Source organism: Dermacentor albipictus, chromosome 6, assembly GCF_038994185.2.
Source record: "Dermacentor albipictus isolate Rhodes 1998 colony chromosome 6, USDA_Dalb.pri_finalv2, whole genome shotgun sequence".
Lineage (NCBI taxonomy): Eukaryota > Metazoa > Arthropoda > Arachnida > Ixodida > Ixodidae > Dermacentor > Dermacentor albipictus.
This window is the reverse complement of record NC_091826.1, coordinates 14693158-14711600: the sequence shown is the minus strand read 5'-3', so window position 1 is coordinate 14711600 and position 18443 is coordinate 14693158. Positions and strand designations below refer to the sequence as shown.

The following is an 18443-nucleotide window of genomic DNA, read 5'->3' as shown; positions in this document are numbered from 1 at the left end:
GAGGGAAGGAATCATATCCCTGATAACGAAATAATTATTTCGCTTTCTGCCAAGTTAACTAACTGTTATCAAATGGAGGAGAAAAATATTTGTTTAGGGATCCATTCTCTCTGTAGGCTCTAGACATAAACGGTCACGTGTGCGTGACGTAAAAGACAGCCTGAGCACAGCAATGAGATTGGTAGCAATGAATGATTAAAGAGACACGCCTTAAAGGTACGCTTGGTAAGTTTAATTCTTAGATTACGTTCCCGCGGCAGAATTTCGAAAAGCAGCTATCGGACACAAACACAGAATGTTACTTGTTCAACGAGTACTAAAGGGCAACTCAGTCATTCATTCATTATTTAAAGCACCGCACTTGAAAAAGAGTCGCATACATTGCAGGGTGCTTTCACGCTCGGAAAAACACTTTTATGTAGCGCGTATTGAGCAACAGAAAGCTGTATCGAGAGCTTTTCATGTTGCTCTACAATTTTCTCATTCACACTTTTCACCTAATTGTAATATTTGAAAAGTTGCCTAAGTAATTAGGAGTGATTATGTAATTACGTAGAATAAAAACATAATCTGAGTATCGGCAAGCGACGGCAAACAATATCACCATGGTGCTGCATATATATATATATATATATATATATAGTCATATCATCAGAAGCCAATAAACATTAACACCAAGGACAACGTAGGAGAATTACCTGCGCTTAATAAATGCAGTAAAGAAGTGATAATGGCAAAATGAAGGTGGATGAAAAAACAACTTGCCGCAGGTGGGAACCGAACCCTCAACGTTCGCATTACGCGTGCGATGCTCTACCAATTGAGCTACCGCGGCGCCGTTTCACCATCCCCTTTCTTACGTATTTATGTTTCCTAGTAGAACCCTGGGAGTGTTAGCCAGCGCCACCACACACAAACTTTGGCGGCGGATGTGGAACATCCTTTCTGCTACAGGCGTCACGAGAACGTGATTTTTCGGGGCTGAAGGCAACCGGTCAATAAACCCACACATGCTACCTAAAGGCATCTTTTTGGACTTCACTGTCTGCAGTCGGGTTTAATCTACGTTGCTTATAAAGCAAACACCTACACGGACATTTAACAGAGCAATGAATGGGGTTAATTAGCGCACGTTTATCGTTATTGTGCTAAGTACAGCACACACTAAAGAGGACAATATCAACCCATGGCTGGGTACGAAGGCGCGAACTACCAACTGGTTTATTGTCAGATCAGATCACGTATTTAAACAAACACAGCGATGCATTCGCGTTTCCGTGAAGAAAGTGGGAAATGAAATCTACGGATTCTATCAGATCGCGCCCTTACCCTTCTTGCTCGCTGTTTGCTAACATTTTCCGCGTATAAGTAGGCCTCATGTGCGTATGTAATTTCGCCGTTGGTAAGCACGATTGAAGGGGCGCTCACGGCCTTGCCTTTTTCTGCTGCTATATCTATGGCTTCTCGAATTTCTCTTGTCAATTTTTGTTTTTCTTTAGCGACGACGATTGTCTTGCCGCAAATTGGCGCGCATTTGCGCATTGTACAGTGCATGGTGGCATTGCTCGACACGGCCATCTGTTGGCACGTATATCGCTGTTCTCTAAGCCTGCCATCGAGACAAAGTCCGGTTTGGTCCACGTATACTCTTGCTGCATGAAAGTGGGATCATGTAGATCACATTGCATTCGCGATCTACAAACTTTTTCGCATGTTTCACGTCACATGTCCCCTTCGCCCGCTCCTTATCCGTTTTTACTTTCTTGCACAAGACAAGCCTCTTAGCTTGATCGCCGCTGAGAAGAGAAATGGGACGCCATACCCTTCAGCGACCATGCGACAAGTATTGTACGTAAGGCAGAATGACCGGTCTCTTAGTTCCATATTTATTCTTCTTTTCGTATAATCTTTCCGGCCTTTTCATTTGTGCTAGGATCTGTTTGCCAATCTATACTATCAATAGCTATCCGCTTTTCTTAATTCTAGCTATCTGTCTAGGCTTTCAGTGACTGCATTGTGGCGGGATTTCTTAAGTGCCTTCTTATAATCTTCGAGTGAGCCGAGTCGTAGTGTCAAATTCATTTTTCTCCTCTTGTTCTATAAAGCCAACGTGCGTGATCATATTCAAGGCTTAATTTTAGATCCAGTAATTATGTTCTTAACGCTGCTGGCATGGTTGACACGTGAATTTGACGCAGTTGTGTGCCTCTTGGAGCGTCTTCAGCACAGGCTAGACGGCCTAATAGCGCTAAATTTACTACGGTCTGTGCATGCTAAACAATCATCTAACATATCTGAAGCAACGCATTACACTTGTATCCTTGAGTATGTCTGTCAACCGCCTGTCTCCAGCCGCTAAATATAACTCTGACATAACTGGAGCTAAGCACGACCCAATGGCAATCCCATCTTTCTGAATAAATGTATCTCCCTCGTATTCAATGAACACAGAGTTCAAGTAGATTCCCAGCAGATTCAATAAATATTCTACAGAATATATGTAAACGTCTTTAAACTTCATTCATCCCTACAAGTTAATGCTCGCTTTCGCCGTCTTGACTGCAGCTTCCTTGAAGATGTTGTAGTATTAGTTCCTTGACGTCGACGTAAGAACACTGGATTGGCGGGGAGTTCTTGAGAAAGTGTATGACTCGCTCCGAGTTAACTATTCGGAAAGGATCATCCACCGGAAGGACTGACATACAGGCTTGGATGTACTTAGCGAAGACACGTTGCCAGCTTCCTCTCTCGTCAACGATTGTTCTGAACCGGAACCCGTGCTGATGGGTCTTGACCGAAAAGAATGATCGAAGCGTCGATGTCTTGCAAACTCTAAGGCTCTCTTCTAACTTTGTGAGCCCCATATTTAGGCCTGCCCCCATTCTCAGTTTCTTCCTTTATCTTCTCTATTTTCGGTTATTCAACATCGCTCTCCTCGAAGTACTTCAAGGTAGCTTGCGTTGCCAAGGTCTTGTAATATTTGGCGTTCATTATTACGAAAGATTACGAAGATCTGACACTAAACTAGTTGGCCGATTGCGCTTCTGCTTGTCGATTTGTGTTTTGGGTCTCAGTCAGTGATCATCTCCTCCCCGTTAGTGTGCACTGTACATAACGCGATAACATCGAGCCTATACGGACGTACAAGGGGTTCGCTGGGGTTCAACATCGTAAAACATTGCGAACGTTGCCTAATACATGCCTATAGAAACAGTTACCGTTGATACGAGGTTCATTCAGAAACCATGACAGGGGATTTCAAGAGTCGTCGTCGCCTCACGAGCATGACGGAACTCAAGATTTCATCACGAGGCAAGGTTTCAGACGTTGCCATGTATAAGCAAACACAATTAAGGTTGTCTAGTTGGTTTGTTTTTGGACATATATCATGTACGATGTCGAATGCTGCACGGTACAAATTTAGAGGTGACCGTATATAAGCAAACGTGCTATCACGTATACTCTCGTAGGCTTTCCCTGCAATGCGCTGCACCTGCCTTACATGGCGCGGTCTTTCAAATTTTTATACGCATTTTATTGTTTATAGAGTGTAGGGACTAGCTGTGGCAATCCCAACGCAGACCCTTTAAGCAATAAAAAAATAACGAAAAAATAATTGTAATACGAGAAAGAAATGGCGTACCAAACGAACTATAATTCTGGAATTGCGTCGGTAGCAAATAACATAAAGCTGAGTCCACGCGCCGCCAAATACGCGGGAAAAACAAACGGTGACACGTCAAGTCGCTCGTTGAGCCACTGTACAAAGCTTACCGGCTGGTTCACAAAACAATTTTTCTTTTATGTTCTATACTGAACCAAGATGGAAAGTTGGGCGAGTTGGTACGCATTCGTGGTAACGGGTACAGCTCGAAAAAGACGTTCTTGGTTCCCGGTTTGCTTTTGTCCTGTATGTATAGGGCAGATTTATTTTTTCGAATAGAAATTGAAATCTACTGCGGTGCCCATTCCAAAGTGATTTAGGAGATTTGAAAAAATTCACTCTGAAAAATGTATGCGTAAGTCTAGTTGCAATATCCAAAGGGCGAAATCGACTTTATTTCAAATAACGAGACCCTTCGCGCACCCGAGTTTTCTGAAACGAGAGATCTTCTCTTCCAATAGGCCAGTTCTGTGCCAAGCCGTGCAAAAATATCATAACGCAGGCTAAGCTAAGATGTAATGAGAAAGCGGTAGAGCGTGCGCAAACCTCCTAATGACTTAATTGAAGAATTCATTTAGCCAAGGACACAGGGAGGAGTCTATGTTTTATACTTTCGTTACATTATTAATTTTCAATGCAGAATCCGGACAGGGGCGGCATTTCCAGTTGATCACTTTCGGGGGAGGCGAGTTTCACTGTTACCCGCCGTGGTTGCTCAGTGGCTATGGTGTTGGGCTGCTGAGCACGAGGTCGCGGGATCGAATCCCGGCCATGGCGGCCGCATTTCGACGGGGGCGAAATGCGAAAACACCCGCGTACTTAGATTTAGGTGCACGTTGAAGATTTCCGGAGTCCTCCACTACGGCGTGCCTCATAATCAGAAAGGGGTTATGGCACGTAAAACCCCCTAATTTAAAGAATTTCACTGTTCACTGACTGGCCAAGCCCGTTGCTATAGCATTGCCACTTCCTCTGCGAAGTTTTGCTCTGAGGATCAAGAAAAACATAAGTTCATCGTGAGAGTCCTACCTGGAATATCTTTCAAATATATCAAATATTGGCCAATGTAATGAAAAACAAAAGCGCTATTTCGTGAAAACCGGTGGTCTACAGCTCCAAGTTGGATGCAGCTGCAGTACATGCTAAAGCAGTACATAGATTAAGCGATTGTAACAAGAGATAAGCTGTCAAGACTTCAAGGGAGAGAATCCCATTTCTCTCTGGTTTTAAATATAAATAAAACGTGGCGATGTATTTTCTTCTTTTTTGTTACGCGTAGGACTTGCAGTTTGGACGGACGCTCATCTGATCAGTGATCGGGCAGTCTACCATGATATGAGTGAGAGCCAGCGTAGTTTGACGCATTTTCTGACCGGTGACACGTTTAAAGGAGGATAAGCTGTCAAGCAAAGTACGAAGCGTCTCACCTGATGAACACACGTGCCTCGTGCACGAAGCCGCGTTGTACGCCTCCCGTACACAGAGGGAATCTGGTCGTGCCGTGGCTTCGTCGCCGATCGGGAAGGAAGCCCGACGGTGGCTGCAAAGGAGCGGCCGCCGATATTGAGGCAGCTGCCCGTCCCGACATCGGCGGATGTCCTGGGCGTCGTCGCTTCGTATCCGCTGACGAGCACCGACGAGGATGCACGAGCTCGATCGGGTGGCGAGTGGATTGCACACCTCACTTCCCCGTAGCCGCGAGAGTTCGTGTTTGCCTGAAGCTTGCAATTGCAGCGAGGCCGGAACCGCGCAGCCGTTGGGAAGCTCGAGTGCAGGGCCGTTGAAATACTGTAGCGACATTTCCCGCCTGTCATTTTGTTTTCTTCTCGCTTTAAATGAGAGTCCTCGACCTCGAAAGCCTAGAAAAAAGAAGCTATGGGTAGCCTCAGAGCGCGCTCAATAAAATAGCTTTTCTGCAAATCGGTTTCAGTTTCATTTCAAGGAGCCGTATTTGTCAAAACGTCATGACGCAGAAGGTGGCCGCGTGGATGTATCGTATAACTAGCGTTTTGGACCGAGCACGTCATGTGGGGCTCGTGCCGTCCTGACACATACACCTCTGAACTGAGACTGATTCGTAGAAAATCTGTTATAGTAAATTAATTAGGGCGCTCTTAGGCTTGACAGCATTTCTTTCAGGGTCTCGAGGTCTAAGACTTTCCTAAAATCACGTTCACGTTCAGTGCTAGTAAAACCTCTTTGTTCGAATACGGCTGCGACCGCAGCCATGTTGTCATCAAGTTCTAGAAGACCCACCTAAAGTTTGCAACCAACCAATCGCATCTTTAAACTTGTGTTTCAAGTTTAAGCTGCTGTCGCGATAGCCGTCATCAAACCATGCACGCGTTACTTTTCCAAAGAAAGGAAAGATAACTGTATCGACGTTCTGCGTCACACCATGATCGCACTGTGCAATCGCAGAGGAAAAAGCGCCCGTGCCACAGGTGGCACTGTTCGGACCCACCGGACTGGGCAGTCCGCGAACCGGACCTAACCACAACAGACCCGCCCCTACACGTGAAATCGAAAGCGAAAATCTGCGCCAAATCGTTTTCCGTTCCACTTGCGGCCCCGACTTCTGTTGCCAACGCACGCCTGCCACCTCCCTAGCGTACACATCGAAAGTCCCCTCCACACTTTCCAGCAATGCAAGATCAAACAGTTTCTTTCTTTGTGCGTGTGTACGATAGCCTCACGCGTGGACCCGACAAGAACACACACTAGCGCAGTGTCCACTACGTTTCCGCGTAAAATTTAAAAAAAAATGCGCTGGCACGAAATCGGCGTACCCACACCGTGTGCAAAGGCCGGACGCGTGGCGTGGCGGTGCTTTTTGACTTTCGGGGTGGGTAAGGAGAATAGGAGAGGGAGGGGTCCGCGGGGGGGCCGGTCACTGTGTGGACTTTGTAGGTGATAACCACACCCATGTGCTCGGACCTGCAATGACCACAGGGGTGTACATGGCGTGCGCGCCACAGTTTGACGTGGTCACTTAGCTCAGCGCCGACACGGAGCTGCCGACGAGGTGAATGAGGGGCACAGGCACTGGACCGGAGCTGCTTCGGTTCGGGTGCCCCGCGGCGGTGTGTTGTGCGCTTAGCATTCACGTATACTGGCGGCTGACGTGGTTCCTTTGCCTCGCGCGTGACGCTTTGCATAGAGTTGCTTATGGCTTGCTTCTAGCACATTCTCATATAGAATAATTTTTTAGCTTATTATGCATAATTCCTCCTTTCTTTTCAGTAGCCCAGAGGAAACTGACCCACCCACCAGTCTATCTGTTTTTCTGCAAATTACCTTATCTCCCTGTAGATGCGAAAACAAAGTTTGTGTGAATCGAAGAAAAGGTACAATGAATTCTTTGGATATTTTATCAAACCGGACAGTGGACTGACAATCTGTAAGGGAACGTGGAACAGGCAGAGTCGTTCGGACAAACACTGATGCGACGCACGATAAGTTCTCGTTTTCAAATATTTCCCTGACAAACATTATAAGGCGAAATTTATTATCTTTTGGAAAGTTCATTAAGGACTGCGTAAACTCAGCAAGGAACCTTTGAGAACTCAACAGGATTGTAAACGACTACTTTTGCAAGCGAGCACGATCGATGAACCGCGTAGTGCAAGCAGTGCGTTTCTTGCCCAACTTGAGTCTGTGATGATGTCCAGTCTACCAGCATACTTTGTACTTGGGCAAAACGAACCTCGCACTGCCCCTGCAGTGGGACGACGCATCGTCCTGACCCCGCACGGCCGGCCGCATAGCTGCAGGTCACTAATCTCAAACCACCCCCCGCACTCTCCCTCTCCGCTACGCGCTTCCCGCTGCGTCCTCTAGCGGCCATCACAAAAGACACCGGAAATCGGACCCAAAAACTCCGCATCCGCCCAGTTTAGGTCGTCGTCTCCCCCTCAAAACTTTTCTGCGTGTCTCTTTTTGCGCCCAGCTTCTTTCGACCCCGTCGCCTTTTTAGGCGTCCTCCCCTGCATGCCGCGCCATGACTCCGCATTTTATTATAGCAGTTTTCTTTTTCTGTCTCTCTTTTCGATGGTTGTCAGTATTTTACTCGCGCACAACGGCGGTACCGTTTAGGGATATGTAGGCCTTCGCCGGGACCCCTTGTCTGTGCCTTACCCTGTGTGAAATTTTTCATCCGCGGGCGACGCCATCTATAACTGTCCCGTGTCTGGTGCATTGTTACGTCGTCAGATGGCGCGCACGGGCTCCTTGGAGACGCCGGAGCCCTGCAGAGAGTCGACGTTTACCGTACACCGTTATGTGTGCGCCGAGAATAAAGAAAGGGACCTGCATCCGGAATACGATATGCGCAAGCGTCCATGCACGGCTGAGCCGGCATCTGTTCTAAATATCTGCGCCCGCTTGCGCGTCAGGACGAAAAGTAGTTAGCATAACAACGAGCGGCCTTCTCGGTTCACGCGGAACTGTCACGCGATCGCCTCCTCCCCCCCCCCCCCCCACCCCGGTTTACTGGTGAGGGGAACGCCTCTTCGGAAATGTCGGTTGCAATTAGGGGCCCTTTAGTGGCTGTCTCTCTTTGCAAGCTGTCATAGCGAGACCAAGTTACCGTGATAGCTACCGTTCGTTACGTAGTGCTACATTCTTAAGCAAGTTTCCTACATGAACATACCTGGTTCTTGCCCATGTCTGCGTTACGCTGCTTCCCCAAGATGATTATGCTAGGAGAATGCCAGCAAACTTGAGAGTAGGAAAAATCAAGAGGCAGACATAGACAAAGAGACAGGAAGGTGGCCCCAAGATGAATTTTCTCTTTTATATTGTTTCATTTGTACCTAATATATATCATATCATGCGCGAGGAAAAATCTGGTAATCACGAACCACATAATTGAAGTGCGTAGCAGGGTGAAGGCGAGCTAAAGCAAGGTAAAAGAGACAAAGGTATCTTTCAGTGATCTCTGTTAACTCATTTAAGCGCCAGCCGAACCAATCCTATTACTTAGAACGTGCCGAATTGATCACTTTACCTCATCACTCTGCTGCTAATGTGGTGATCATTTCTTCCTTGAAGCTTCCCGAAATTTAAAGATATCGCCTGTCACAGACACCGTAATACTTGTCCTTGAGCTGGATTATTCAGAGAGGTGGACGTTACTTGCACGAGAAATCGAAACCCATCTCCAAATAATTAAAAGTTCACTAATTACCTTCTTAATTGATCATTTTACGGCCCACATTTCAATTTAAGAATTGTTGCCGGTGAGCTTGCAAGGCGTATTCACTTGAAATGAATTTCCAGCATTACACCAGTTATAAGATGCGCGCCATCAAACTCACCGTAAAAATGCGCTGTTGTTACACTTCTTTAACAAAAGTTTTTTTGTTTTTGTTTTTTATGTGTTGAAGCACAGAAGTAACTGGAACGGCCATGCATTTCGTCCCACGAATTGGGAAATCATACTTCAAATTGATGTCACCCTTTAGATCCACTTCAAGTGGATATGTCTTGCAAGCTTACCGGCCACAATTCGTAAATTGCAGCATGTGCCATAAATTAACTAATTAGGAAGTTAATTAGCAGATGTTTGGTAATTAGATGAATATGTGTTTCGGGTTCTCGTGCTAGTAGTGTTCGACTCTTCGAATAATTCAGCTCAGGGACAAGAATTATGCTATCTACCACATGCGATTTTTAAAGGTTCCGGAACCCTAAAAACTGATCACCCCGCAGAATAGAATTGAATAGCAGTATATTGGTGTATTTACAGAAATATCCACGGGAATCGGGACTAAAGGCATTAGCAAGGAAGCTTGCAAAAGTCTTTCTCACAAATCACATGTATACTTCACAGTGGTGTAATATAATCTGCCGTTCTTTCATCATTATAAATAAAAAAGGTGCAATTTACGGAATTTCGGTATGTTTTTTTATTGCTGCCATATAGAGTTATAAACTTGATTCTTCAATTGCTGTGTGTGTTTGTGTGTGCGCGTTTGTGTGTGTGTGTGCGTGTGTGCGTGTGTGCGTGTGTGCGCGTTTGTGTGTGTGTGTGTGTGTGTGTGTGTGTGTGTGTGTGTGTGTGTGTGTGTGTGTGTGTGTGTGTGTGTGTGTGTGTGTGTGTGTGTGTGTGTGTGTGTGTGTGTGTGTGTGTGTGTGTGTGTGTGTGTGTGTGTGTGTGTGTGTGTGTGTGTGTGTGTGTGTGTGTGTGTGTGTGTGTGTGTGTGTGTGTGTGTGTGTGTGTGTGTGTGTGTGTGTGTGTGTGTGTGTGTGTGTGTGTGTGTGTGTGTGTGTGTGTGTGTGTGTGTGTGTGTGTGTGTGTGTGTGTGTGTGTGTGTGTGTGTGTGTGTGTGTGTGTGTGTGTGTGTGTGTGTGTGTGTGTGTGTGTGTGTGTGTGTGTGTGTGTGTGTGTGATTTTGAAGAATCTGAAAATTGGCGTATTGGATGCCGAGCACAACGATTTCCCCGTTCCCATTTATTTAGATGAGAGCTCCAGAAATAAAGCCCACGAACGCGCATCAAGGGAACTCACCACAGCATTAGCAAAATGTGACGCCCTGACGTACATCTATGTCTTGTCCAAATTTCAGGCCCGTAAGGTGAGCAACGGTGGTAAAACAAGGGATGCCTCACGCTATAGAGCCAACGTTTCGAAAAAGGCACGTGTTGAAAGGCTGGCCTGAGACTTTCCTTGTTTGTGCACAATTAAAACACTTCGTGTCTACTTTCCTGCCTTATTTAAGGCCATATGGTGCTTATACACATAAGCTACACTAAACTACGTTCATTCCAAAAAGCAAAATGACCAATGCACGCGTCAGCAAGGAAGCAATACTCACACGTATACTAGTCATACGCACACTCATGCGCACAGTCATATGTACCATCACGCTTACGGAAGATGTGATAACCATGAAAAGAGAAAAGAGAGAAAGAAGGAAAGAGGGACCATAGACGCATGCGCGGAGAGGCGCACGTAGCTCCGAATAGGTTATCTGCAGCACATGCGTACTGATATTTCCAAGTTTTCTTCCTCCATCTGTTCTTCACATTTTGCTCAATCCATTTAATCCTATACCAGTATATGCAAGCAGCAGCTAATTGCGGCCTTGCTACACATCCAAGTATAACAGCTAGGAACTTGGGGCTTTCTACGAGGAAAGCAAATGTGTTTCCAAGGTATACTTCGGTCATTAACACGGGACCAATATTTGTGTGAAGAAAGGAAGTGATAAAAGAATGAGGCGCAGTTAGGAAGGTTTAAGCAATGTACCCTATTCAGTAATTCAGGCACGACGCTGCGTAGACCGCTATACAATCGGGTGCGAGCCGCTTCCGAAACGACGCCTTATGAGCCTTCTGCAAGTGCATACCTGTATCAACTACACGACTGAATCTGGGACTGTAATATCCCACGAGTTCTTTTTTTTTTTGTGTGTGTGTGCTGGTAGGAGTGCTTTAGGTGCGCTGATTTATGCTGGCAGCCTTACAATCAGCACCCTTTTTAAAACGCATTGTCGCGTTCGCTCTCGACAACGGTGGCGCTGTTCACGTGCTTAGCACAGCGGTAGCTTCCCGCCAGCTGATCCGTCGCTCCAGCTGCGCGGAATCTGGGTCGAGGTTAAGCTTTCAACCTGCCACACTTTTCGAACCCGGCGGGGCAGAACACGGAAGGGAAACGGGTCAAGGCGGGTTCAGACCCTGGGAACGCCGAAATGTATACGATGCGTTCCAGGGTTCGCTCAAAGGGTATTGAAGAAAAGGTCCCGCCGTTATTTGGACAATGCAGCGACTTTGCACCTGAAATCCCTTTGCTACATGCACAAAAGTGAAGCATTATATCGTTTCTCTTATAGCCAAAACCAAGAGCGCCACGCTAAAGGTGTATACATGGATGCGTTTGTTTTGTTATTTCTATTTTATTTTTTGTCGCCTGGTTTCTGTTCCAACAGTTTCAAATCCTGCAACGTTTCCAGCTCCTGCTAGCTATTTATAATTGTTTTTCTTGCCTACTTTAGCTGACATAGCGCAAATTTTGCATTATACGAGAAAAGCCCGCGAAGAAAGAATCTGAGGCATAGCCGCTCTAAGCTTAATGCAGAATTCAACGGCAGAGGAAAGAAAAAGAATAAATTCTGCTTGGAGACCATGTTGATGACAGTTCAGATTTGTTTTTATTCGGTGTTATGCTTATTATTTAATATTTAACGCACGAATTGATGATACCCTTATAGTACTTATTGTTGAAGGCTGGTTTCGGTCCACCAGCTAATATGTTGATTGGCGTAACTCGTGCGCATAATGAAGCAAGGTCGCTCTGGGAAAGGCGTTTACGGTATACACGGCTGCAAGCAAGTAGACATTAACTAACATCTACATTTGCGCTTAGGAGAACGTGTTAAGAAAAGCAAATAAGCAAAACAAATTAAAAGTTCAAAATACCGTGGGCAAAAAAAAGCGTTAAAAAAACATTCTAGTAGGGTACCAGTACCTAGAAAGCAACAGTCAATCAAGTGAAGAAAACATCCTGTACTTGCGAAATATGTAAACAGATAATCGGCATACGCAATTCGCAACAGCAAAACCACCGGCAAAAACTTAACCAACACAATTTTTTGTTCAGTTAAAAATGCTTTTCAAGCTTAGAAAAGTTTAATGCGCAATTGGTGATAGTAAATTGGTTTGACAACAGTAAACTATACTACGTGCATCTGTGGCGATAGCTTAGTCTCCAGGAAAAGCGAGTGTAAGAAGTCGATTTTTTATTACTGTTCTAAGCAGTTATTGCAGAAACAACTTAACTAGGCGCGCATTTGCGTCAAATGTAAAAATTATTCAAAATTATTTTTGATCATGAATTACCAAGGGGTGCTGAAGAAGAAGCAGAAGAAAGCGGATGTGCCCCGCATCGGCTCCGTCTTTTTGAATGATTCTGCAGGCACTTTTGGCAGGACCACGCATTGAAGCTTATCATCGGATTCGTGAGGCTAACCCGAATCGGTGGATACCTTTGGACAAGGCGGGCCAGCATTTTTTGGACTTCTACAGCCTCTTTTCTGTGCATCGCGCGTGGGCGCCACGCTGGGCCTAACGCCACGTAGGTCTCGCGAGCCCGCCAAGCCGGCATGTTCGATATGCGCATGGACGACGAACCCTCCTCGGAGACAGAAGACGGCGAGGAAAGAATGGGTTGGCAGGTGGTCACCAACCGAAGATCGCGATCTGCGAAAAAGACCTGGGCAGCTGGTGGAGCCGCCAATTCGTTCCGAGAATCACAAGGAAAGGAGATCGCCAACAAAGGTGCTGCCGGGGCCGACAAGCTCAAGCGCCGGATTGTGAAGGCGTCAAGAATGCCGCAACTGCCGGAGGAGCACAGGAAAATCATCGTTAGGCCTCGGGGAGGCCTCAACCTGAACAAGGTCAGCACAGCTATTGGAGAAGCGATCGTCGAGGCAGCCGGACTTACAGCAGATCAAGCGAGGGAAGACATCGTCTGCCCCAACTTCACACAGAATATTGTGGTGGTTAGTACACCGGACTCCTCTCATGCTGAAAGGTATGTGAGAATCAAGTCCATTACGATCATGGAGGCAGAATATGAAGTGAGCGCTTATGAAACAGCCCCCCACTCTACGTGCAAGGGGGTTATTAGAAGAGTGAACCTCAATGACAGTCAGAGTGTGATCACGAAAAAGATTGTGCATGAATACAACCCAACAGCGTTGGCTGCACAACGTATCAAAGCTACTGGATCGGTTATTATCCTTTTCGACGGATTCAGGGTGCCCAACTTCATCAAATATGGGTCAACCCTCGTGAGGTGCTATCTGTACAGGAAGCAATTTGACGTATGTTACGCATGTGGAAGAATCGGACACAGATCAGACGTTTGTCCAACACCTGATGTTGTGCAGTGCAGGGGATGTGGTATGCAAGACCCAGGGGAGGCTCATATCTGCTCTCCCAAATGCAAGTTCTGCGGTGAAGATCACCCCACAGGTGACAGGGCGTGCAAGCAGCGGTACCAAATACCATATGTAGTAAGAGTAAGAAGAAGACAACGCTCCAAAGTGGAGACAGAGATGGAATCGGCCCAACCTACAAAGGAAACCCCTCCAGGCGCCGGAAGGCGCTCACGCTCGAGAAGCACATCAAGATCAAGACAGCGCTCAACATCGAGGGGAAGAAACCGTTCCAGGTCTCGGGAGGCGCAGGTGCGCTTCGAGGAGCAGGAGCTGAAGATAAACAAGAAAAAGGAGCCAGGAGCGACCTGGGCCGAGAAAGTCAAAGGTACTGTGAAAGTCACAGGTGCGCTAGCCTCGCAGGAACAGAGTAATGATGCCAGGGTAGAACAGCTGATCAGAGAGGTTATATCACTAAAGAAAGCAAATGAAGAACTTAAGCAGCAGATTCAGGAAATGAAAAAAGGGTTGAGGACAGAAAGCGACAGTGTGGCAATAGCTAAGCCGGTGTGTATAAGGAACAGCCAGGAAGAAGACACACCGGCGCCCAAAAAGAGAGCTGTAGTTCCGGAGGCAGAATCGATGTGCTCGGTTCTGGAGGAGATTAGGAATGCAATTAGGGACCTAAAGGACACGGTAGACAGCGTTAACCTTAAGGTGGATAAAACATGGAAGTGGAAGTTAATAGCCGAGAAAAGGTTGAAAAAGCTAGAGGCCCAAGGAGAAGATGAAGAATATATGCCCTTGGAAGCCGAAAGCGCAAGAACACCCCCAGGAGCGGCAGGTGGTACAGTCAAGCGAACAGTGACAGGGGGTAGCAAGTCAGGAGGCAACGACAATAATAATGGATAACAGAAATAGACTTAGTGTGTGGCAGTGGAACTGCAGAGGATTTCAGCAAAAAAGAGCGTCACTAGCACAAATAATCAAAACGGTTGAAAATAGGCCAAAATTAATAATGTTGCAGGAAACTCTAGCGGAGGAGATCGGGCTGTCCGGCTTCAACTCGGTCTGCAAAGGAAAAGAACCAGGCAGAGGAATTGCCACCCTAATTGACAAGAAAATTCCTTACATAGAGCACGATCTAAAATTAGGGGCGAGTAAAATTGAATACATATTTATAGAATTGGTCCTAAAACGGCACAGAGGTAAAGCGCAAAGCTTGTTCTGCCTCAACATATATAGCAGTCCCAGAGAGATGAGACAGAGCTTCAGAGCCATCTTTAATAAGACCATGAGGGTAGCCAGAACTGCGCCACTCATAATAGGAGGGGATTTCAACGCCCCACACCAATCTTGGGGTTACCGCTGGAGTAGTAAGAAAGGGGATGGAATCTGGCATCTCGCCACAGATTTAGGCCTTTCTCTTATCACGGACCCAGCCTTTCCTACCAGGTGTGGCAGTTCCACGTGTAGGGACACTACCCCGGACTTATCCTTTACTTATAACTTACCCAGGGCAGACTGGATAAACTCTGGCACGGACCTAGGAAGCGACCATTACATACTACACATAATGGTAGAAACGACGGGGGTGGATGTAAAGCATTTCACTTACATAGACTGGGATCACTTTAGAAAAATCAGAAAAGACAGAGCAGACACAGATAGAAAGGGGCGCATCAGACTACAAGAGTGGGTAGCTCAGCTTAGGGACGACTTGAATGCAGCAACTAAGGCTATAGAGACAGAGGAAGAGGTCGAACAAATTGATAGTAGATTGGCGCATTTGATCGAAGCCAAGCAATCGATTTTACAAAGATGGAAATCACAACGCTTAAACAGGAGACTTAGGAAGCGAATTGCTCAGCTCAATAAGAATATAGAGGAACACGCACGATACTTGCAGAAACAAAAATGGGATGAGGTTTGCAATTGTGTAGACGGAAGGATAAAACGTGGAGGCAATTGGAGTCTGCTCAGGCATCTGCTCAACGAAAAAGGCACTAAATCGAATAGACGCACGGCAGTGGCGAAACTGGTACACCAGGAAAGTCAGACTGCAAGCGCAGAGAGCATAATGGAGCGACTGGCTACTAAATACTTGCCTCTCAGGAAAGATCAGGATGTGAGTTATCCCGATTACTTAGGGTTAGAATGCAAATATATGGATCAAGAATTCACCGAAAGTGAGGTACGCACGGCACTGTATGATCTGAATAGTAGGTCAGCAGCTGGCCCGGATGGAATCTCTAACAGATTGCTTAAGAATTTGGACGACGAATCAATAAAATATCTGACCACATACATTAATGACCTATGGAAAGATGGGGTATATCCAGAAGAATGGAGGACGGCCAGTACTATCTTAATACCAAAGCCGGGCAAGCAACTCAACTTGGATAATCTGAGGCCAATTTCTTTAACATCATGTCTAGGGAAGACAATGGAGCATGTCATATTGAACAGGCTAACGAAATATGTGGAGGACAATGACATCCTACCGTACAATCTGATTGGTTTCAGATCAGGCTTGTCCACACAAGATGCCATGTTGTTAATCAAACATCAACTGCTATTGGCTAAACCAACAAACACTCGAGCTCTCTTGGGGTTGGATGTCGAAAAAGCTTTTGACAGAATTAAGCATAGAGCAATAATTGAAGTGATTTCCGAACTGGGATTGGGGAGAAAACTCTATGAAGTGATTAAAGCCTTTCTTGGCAATCGTTCAGCTCATCTTAGATTCGGGGATATTGTATCAAAGAAGATGGATCTCGGTGACAGAGGGACGCCACAAGGGTCGGTCTTGTCACCTATGCTTTTCAACCTGGCCATGTCAAAAGTGGCAAAGGGACTAAAAAGGATAGAGGGCATTCACTTTACCATTTATGCAGACGATGTGACGATATGGACCGCTGAAGGAAGTATGGGACATGCGGAAAGCAGACTTCAGAAGAGCATTTATGAGGTAGAGTCTATTTTAGAAGACATGGGACTCAAATGCTCTGCTAGTAAGTCTGAACTCCTTGTACTCAAGAACAGAAGAAGGGGTAGAAAACCGAGGGGATACGTTCCCGAAGAAGAACCCCGGTTAGTACTAACCACGAAGGCAGGCAAATCTATTAAGCAAGTAGAATCCATAAGAGTCTTAGGGTTATTCCTGGAGGCAAATGGGGCAAATGGAAGAACAATACGACACATCACAAGCAAGACTGTGGAGGTAATAAGACTGCTAAGGAGAATCACTAACAGACAAAGAGGGCTGGGAGAGGAGAGCGCCATGAGACTGGTCCACGCTTTCGCCTTGTGCCACTTCTCATATGTAGCTGGGATGCTCATTTGGACACAGACAGAGCTAAACAAGTTGAACAGATTAATTAAAAGGCTTGTCAAAACAACAGTGGGGCTACCGATTAACACCCCGGATAACAAATTAATGAAACTGGGGCTCCACAACACAATAGACGAGATAATTGAAGCTCAGAAAATTGCCCACAGAGAGAGGCTCTCTGGAACAAGGCCAGGTAGAGCAATACTAGAAGAGGTAGGATGGTGCCCAACCGAATCCAAAATTTCAGGTGAAGGCACAGTAGAACTAAAAGATAGCATAAGAGAGATAATCAAGACGACTCCTTTCCCCAGAAATATGCACCCAGTGCACAACCTGGAAAGACGAAAGGCAAGGGCCAAAGCTCTCCTGCAAGAGATAGAACACGACAGAGAACATGCGGCATTTGTAGATGCTGCGTGGGTCAGAGGAAAGAAAGCCTTTACGGCAGTAGTAGTAGATGCAGATGGTCTCACTCGGGATGCTATTACAATCATGACTAAAGACACGACAGTCGCGGAACAAGTAGCGATAGCATTGGCTTTAAGGAATAATAAGTGGACGAAGATTTACAGCGATTCTAAGATGGCTATTAGACACTTTACCAATGGCTTTGTAACCAAAAGGGCTGCCCAGCTGATCGGTGAGTTGGACAGCCAAGAGATCGAAATCCGCTGGTTTCCTGCGCACATGGGGTCTGTCGATCCATCTCGGAAGAATTTAAACGAGATGGCTAACGCAGCTGCACGAGGGCTTACTATCCGTGCACTACGCGACCAGGACCTTAATAATATACAGGTGGAGAACAGGGACCAATTACTTACATATAATGAAATCACAAGGCATTACTACATGAACAGAAGGGAATTCCCAGTGCCACACGCTAAGCTCAATAGAGCTCAAGCGGTGACTCTGAGATTGCTGCAAACAAGAACTTATCCAAGTCCAAACTTTATTAACAAGATATATCCTGAAAGAGAGATACCAATCAATTGCGAGAAGTGTAATGGCATCATTACTCTGGATCACATGCTTTGGCAGTGTCCTGTGACTTTCACAGACTGTGACAAGGAGAGAGACTGGTGGCAGCGAGTCCTACACAGTGGAGTTCTTTCCGATCAAGTACAGGCCGTCCAGAAGGCCCATGATACGGCGGTAAGGTTAAACCTTACTGTCCCGACGTGGGAGCCGCCTGCGTCAACCTAAGGGTTGATCTTCAGGACATTAATAAAGTTCATCATACCATACCATATATGAATTACCAACTAGCCCAAGCAACCACCCTAGTAAACGCGGTACTTGCGGATCGACAAATTTGGAGGAACGAAGTTCTCAGCTCAGTGAGTGCAGGTATCAGTGATATGTTTCCATTTTCTTCGTTAGCCTATCATCATTTGAGCCAGCAAATGATTCTACCTGCACTACGTCAGCATCAACATTTAGTGTGAAGGAAATTCCAAGAAAGCATTTACTGTTCACGACTAGCCGAACGTTACATACCCTCATATTCTCGGGCTATCACGGTGTCTTATAACAAACTTGCATAGCCTGGCGCCAGATTTCGCTC

At 46.1% G+C, this 18443-nt stretch overlaps 1 protein-coding gene and 1 non-coding gene across 2 annotated transcripts in view; one reads left to right on the top strand and one right to left on the bottom strand.

Moving 5' to 3' along the window:
• LOC139060796 (uncharacterized) overlaps nt 1-18443 on the top strand; it is a 172159-nt gene that overhangs the window by 12267 nt on the left and 141449 nt on the right. The window lies entirely within an intron of this gene.
• On the bottom strand, nt 763-835 carry TRNAT-CGU (transfer RNA threonine (anticodon CGU)). The gene has a single exon. It is a non-coding gene; the product is annotated as a tRNA-Thr (tRNA).